General features: G+C 37.6%; 1 pseudogene; it reads right to left on the bottom strand.

The window, feature by feature from the left end:
- Positions 1-1,559: 1,559 nt before the first annotated feature.
- The window catches only part of LOC118994354 (hsc70-interacting protein-like), a 33,949-nt pseudogene continuing 28,976 nt past the window's right edge, over positions 1,560-6,532 (bottom strand).

Below are 6,532 nucleotides of genomic sequence, written 5' to 3'. Positions count from 1 at the left end.
TTTATTGTCTCTACAGTTTTGATGTTTCAAGAATGTTATATTGTTGGAATGATATAGTATGTAACAGCCTTTTCACATTGGCTTCTCTCACTTATTAATTTGCATTTAAGGTTCATCTCTGTCTTTTCATGTATTGGTAGCTCATTGGTTAAGAGAATTTTGACTGTTGTAAGTCTCTTTTGGTGTTTGAAAAAATATATCTGTATATTTTACCTGCAGATATGCTTTCAAAAAATTTTATTCTGATTTTCCAAAGGGAAGACATTTGTAACATATAAAAAAATATTCGCCAAAGCTCTGTACACAGCTCTACGTTATTACTTAATATTTTAGCTCACTTTTCAAATTTTAAATAAATTGAATTAGATTTTATGTAACTATAAAGAGAAGTAACCTAACAAAATAAACAAATAAAATTAAAATAAAAAGATGTGTCCTTTAAATAGTCTTTTAAGTTTGTAATTATGCATAATTGATTTAACAAAGTTTACAGTTAATCATCTCTGGCCTCCTCTAAAAGATGCAAACACCCAGAAGGCTTTACTTCTACCTCACAAGTTTTTATTGTCTGGTTATTCGATTCAGCTTTTGTTTTTTAAGCAAAATTTATCATCATTACTTTTCTTTTTGCCATCAATTCTTATTTAGATACGGGGGGGCCCCCAAGTGGAATTTTGTTATAAAAACTGTGTATTTATTTTTACATGTTTAAACTTCAGTTACCTTCAGTTACTCTCCATTTGATGCAATATACCTATTGAGGTGTGTTTTTCCACTGCTCAGAACAGTTTTTGAACTTGTTGATTTTGATGCTTTTTAGTGCTTCTGCTGTTTTTTGTTTAACCTCTTCCACATCAGCAAAATGGTTTCCCTTTGAGGACATTTTTAATCTGGGGAAACAAAAAAATGTTGCTCAGGGTGAGGTCAGGTGAAAGGGGAGGGTGGGGCACGGGGGTCATGCTGTTTTTGGTCAAAAACTACTGACAAATAAGTGCAGTGTGGACAGTTGTGCTTGAAAGTCATCCATCATAAAATAGGCAAACATGTTGAAAGAGTCTTAAAAAAATTCACTGAAGCTGCATGCAGCCTCTCACAACAAAGCCAGCTGGTATACTAATACAAGATGGGGTCCTAGGATACTCATCTACTGTGGGAAGCCTGTACTACAAGAGGCTTGCCCTTCAGAATATAATTCTGGGGGGATTTTGGGTCCCTGTCGTATACCTGCATGTTTACTTTTTTCTCCTCTTTCTTCTTGTATTCCACTCCTTTCTGATTTTAATTTTATTCTTCCTGATACACACCTTTATTAGTTCTTTCAACAAGGTTCTTTGGAAATTTCTTTTAGTTTTTGTATGAAATTGTCTTTTTTTTTAGTAAAGAAAAATATAGGGTTTAACACACCTGTTAAATTTGTTTTAAAATATTTTTAAGGTTTAAAAGTATTTAAACTTTATAATTCCTAGTAAGAAAACATCGTTTGAAAGAATACCATAATGGCAAACCACTGCAAAATGTTACAGCTGCATTTGAGGCAGAAGAGGAGGGATTTTCTTCAATACACCCCACCTTTTTTTTATGAGAAGGTCAGAGGTACACTGGTTTGTATTATTGTGACGTCCAATGGTGATCCAAATTGCTTTTCCTTCAGCAAGGACTTTATCTCTCAGAAGGGAATTATGCTTGAACTCCAAATTTAGCTGACAATTTACTGATTAGATTCATAACTTTTGGGTTGCTCTGATTTTTTGACATATTTCCTGGCTTCTGAGCCATATCCTGGAAGGCTACCGTAACTTGTAGATCCTGCATGGCTGTCAGAACCTCTGGATCACTGAGAATTTCATTGATCCCAAGCATTCTTGCCATTCCAGGCATACCTCCTCCCATTCTGGGCATTCCTCCAGGAAAATTACCAGGCATTCCCCCAGGAAAGCCACCTGGAAGAGAGCCGTACTGAGCGCCTGATTGTTGTCTGGCTACTTCCTCACTGTGGGCGCTCTCATGTTCTTCCTGAGCCTTTTTAAACCGTTACACTCTTTCTTTAGTCTCTCACTCTTCAGGTTTCTGCTCATACTTTCTCTGATGTTCTGCAATTTTCTGGGCCCTCAGTTGAACTTCTTTCAGCATTGCACCAGTATCTTTATCATACTCAATTTACATGCAAGAGCAAGATCATGGGCTGCTTCCCAATGGCCCAGAAGTCTGTGTGCTTTCCCTCACCATTTATTAGGCTGAGCTGAATCAGGATTTACTCCAATAGCTCTGTCACATCTCTGATGGCAGCATTTGGCTTCTGTAATTTGATGAAGACACAGGCTCTCCTGGTATACAGAATGGCCAAGTGAGGATTCAGCTTGATGGCCTCTGAGCAAGTCAATGGTTTTCTGCACTTCACCATCATTTAGGGCATCAATGGTGGCCACTTTTTTTTTTATCATTTGATCCATCATCTCCTTGGTTATCTCTACATTTTCATCTCCTATTTCTTGAGGGCCATCAGTGTCTGCTTCAGTCACACTCTCATTGTCAATTTCTAGATCACTTTCCTCAGGATGGTTAGTCTGTTTTTATGTCTTCCTCCATGTTCTTACTGTTTTTTCTTCCTTATTTTCTTCTGATTTGGTTTTATGAGTAGCAGGTGGCATTTTACCTCTCATGCCTCCACCTGCCCCTTCATGAAGCACATTTCCTTGATGTGCAGAATGCTTGGATCCTGCCTACACTTTGCAGGGCCCTTGGCCAGGAAGTGGTGGGAGGTGTCAGGTGTGGCTAGAGTTGCTAACCTGGTGTGACTGTGGAAGGGGTGAAATTGTGTTTACTTCACCTTTATTTTTTTTAATGATTGTTTAGTTAGGTATAGAATTCTAGGTTAATAGTTGTTTTTTCGTCTGTGTTTTAAAAATACTATTGTGATGCTGGGAAACTATATCCCATAGGCCAAATTCAGCTCATTGTCTGTTTTTGTAACATCAGACTTCGGTGTCCATAAGTAAAATTTTATTGGAATACAGTCATACTCACTTGTGTTCATATTAACTCTGGTTGTTAATGTGTTATAGTTGCAGAGTTGAGTATTTGCACAAGGAACATGTGGCTCAAAAAGCCTAAAATATTTATCATCTGGCCCTTCACCAAAGTATGCCATCCTCTGTACTACTGACTTCTATTGCTGCTGTTGAGAAATATACTCTTTTAGTGTAATTATTATCCTTTCTTTTATCTGGTTACTTTCAGATTTTCTCTTTATCTTTGGAGTTTTGTAGTTGTACTACTATATATTTAGGATTTGTTTTTATTTTCCTGCTCAGAACTGAAGATTCATGTCTTTCACCTATTCTAAAAAATCATTAGCTATTATTTCAGCCTTTTTCTTATTCTTTTTGAAATCATTATGATGAATTTTTTTTCATTCTGCCTTAATGTCTTTTAATTGCATTTTATTTTCCCATTTCTTTGTGCTTATTTGCATATGCTTCCTTTATAAATGTCTTCCAGTTCATTAATTCTATTCAATCTTGTCTGTTTTAACCCATCTAATTAGTGGGCTAAATTTTAATGGCCATATTTTCCATTTTTAAAATTTCTTTTTTTTATAATTACTTTTTCTCATGGCTTTTACTTTTCTTTCTACATTTCTAATAATTGCAAACATACTTGTTTTATAGTCACATTCAATGTCTTGTCTGAAGTTTGTGGGGATTTCAATACTACACAGGTAGTGTTGATTGGGATGCCACACCCACTTTGGGCTGGAATTTGAACTCCTCCTCACAAGTATTTTTGTTTTGTTTTGTTTTCTACCTAGAGCTATGGGCAGAGAAAACTTCCTGCCATTTTGGGAGGGGGCTAGTGGGTTTAATTTTTCTAGTCCCATCATTCACTTAAAAGTCACTCCTTCAAAGTCCAATTTGTATGTATGGTTTTAGTTTCAATTCTCTGCTTTTAATGAGGCCCATACTATCATCATGGAATGTTAAAACTCTGTCCCATAGAATATGATCAGATCTGATCACTTCCTGAGCCATTAAATGTAAAGTCATTGCTACCTGGGTGGAGGATGCTCCTTGTCCTCTTCCTTCCTTTTTTGTTTTCTTTTGTCTGAGTTCAGCTCTCTAATTATACTTTCATACTTTGTTTTATTCAGAATTTTAACCTATTGATAGCATTACTTTATTATATAATGTTTTACAAATAGGCTATCTCTTTCTGATTTTGATTTTAGTTAAAACCAAACCCAGAAATAGCAATACTTATGGCTATCTTGAGTTTGAGTCTAGATATTATTAAAGTCTGTTTCTACTGAAAGAAAGTAAAGGATATTTACAAATGTGAAAATTTATTGTCTGTATTTGTGCCATGTCATTAGGAAGTACTTAGTTTCACATTCACAGGGGATGTGAAAAACATAATTGGGTATTTAATTGCTCAGATGATAGCCCTCCAGGTTCTGACTGTCTCCTTTGAAACAATACTATCATTTTATTGCTTATTAATGCTTTCATAAGATTGGGAGTGAGAAAGGCTTTAGGTGAGATACCCTTCAATGATTCTCTCACTGATGGGCTCTTGTGCCCATCCAGCATGTAGGGTATGTGGCTGTTTTCCTCAAATAGAAAAGACTGTCGGAAATTATACAAACCCAGGAAAGAGGGAACTTGGATTTAAAACCAACGGTTTCAAAACAGGATTTCAGATAAAAAGCTCTGGTTGTGGATAATGTTGATAATTAGGTAACAGTGTAAATGTATTTAATGCTGGTGAACAGTACACTTAAAAATGGTTAAAATGGGAAGTTTTATGTGGTGTGTATTTTACCACAATAAAAAAGACCAGATTTGAGCCTTATTTGTAAAGCTTTCTGTTTTGTCGGGATTTTTTTTTTGCAATGAGAACATATTGTGCATTGAGAAGGTATAATGGGAGGAGGGTTAAGATGGCGACAGAGTAGCACCGAGGGAACCCAGCTCTCGTGCATCTGGTAGAAAATCTGGGCAGATCTACCGAAGAACAGCATAATCAACCAACAGTTCCCCAACATTTATGAAAATAGGAGAACAGAGAGTGTGACAGAGGAACCAAACAGCGGCAGGTCGGCAAGGAATCCAGAAGGAGAGTGAAGGCAAAAGTGGCTGCACGCCCGCGGGAGGCCGCTGGCTGCGCCCGGCCCAGGCGCGCCCAGGGCAGGCAAACTCTGCTGGAGCAAAGGAGTAGGTGGAAGCGGAGAACAACAAGATACCTGCAGAAGACTGCACCGGTGACTTTCACAGGTATCCTACCACAGAAGTTCACACCATAAACCCAGCGAACCAGAACAGATCAATTTAAGAAGCTGAGGACAACAAGAAGCGTATCACAAACAATGGGAAGACAAAGAAACGATCCCCAAATGAAAGAAAAGGAGGAAGCCTCAGAAAGAATATTAGATGAAATAGAGGCAAGTCAACTATCAGATGTGGAATTCAAAGCACTGGTTATCAAGAAATTCAAAGAGCTTACAACGAGCTACCGGAAACTACAGGGGAGCTACAATGAACTCTCTGCAAACTATACCAACATGAAAAAGGAAATAGAAAACATCAGTAAAGACCAAGAGGAAATGAAGAATACGATTTCTGAACCGAAGAACACAGTAGAAGGTATGAAGAATAGAATCGATATGGCGGAAGATCGCATAAGTGAGATTGAAGACAGGTTAGAAAAAACCTCCCAGACGGAACAAGTAAGGGAAAAGAGAATCAGAAAAAGTGAAGAGAATTTAAGAGAAATGCAAGACAACATGAAACGTAATAATATCTGAATAATAGGGATTCCAGAAGGAGAGGAAGAGGAACAAGGGATAGAAAACCTACTTGAAAGTGTAGTAACAGAAAATTTTCCTAAGTTGAGGAGAGATAAAGTCGCACGGATCCAGGAATCACAGAGAGTCCCCAGCAGGTGGAACCCAAAGAGGCCTACTGCAAGACACATCATCATTAAAATGGCAAACCTCCAAGACAAAGAGAAAATCCTAAAGGCAGCAAGGGAGAAAAAAGAAGTGACATACAAGAGGGTCCCAATAAGGCTGGCTACTGACTTCTCAATGGAAACATTCCAAGCAAGAAGAGGATGGCAAGAAATATTCCAAGTAATGAGAAACAGAGGCCTACAACCAAGGCTACTGTACCCAGCAAGGCTCTCAATGAAGATAGAAGGCCAAATAAAGAGCTTCTAAGACAAAAGAAGTCTAAAAGAATATGCTTCCACCAAACCCGCTGTACAAGAATTACTAAAAGGGCTGCTTTAAGGAAAGGAAGGAAAAGAGAGAGACAGAGAGGAACACAGGTACATAAATGGCAGTGAATAAGTACCTTTCAATAATAACCTTAAATGTAAATGGATTAAATGCACCAATTAAAAGACACAGAATAGCTGAATGGATAAGAAAGCATGACCCACACATATGCTGCCTACAAGAGACCCACCTCAGGTCAAAAGACCATCACAGACTAAAGGTGAAAGGATGGAAACAAATTTTCCAAGCAAATGGACA

Source organism: Sturnira hondurensis, unplaced genomic scaffold (genome assembly GCF_014824575.4).
Source record: "Sturnira hondurensis isolate 20B ecotype Veracruz unplaced genomic scaffold, ASM1482457v3 Scaffold0009244, whole genome shotgun sequence".
NCBI classification, from domain to species: Eukaryota; Metazoa; Chordata; class Mammalia; order Chiroptera; family Phyllostomidae; genus Sturnira; species Sturnira hondurensis.
The sequence above is the reverse complement of the archived record's forward strand: the minus strand, read 5'-3'. Positions and strand labels throughout refer to the sequence as shown.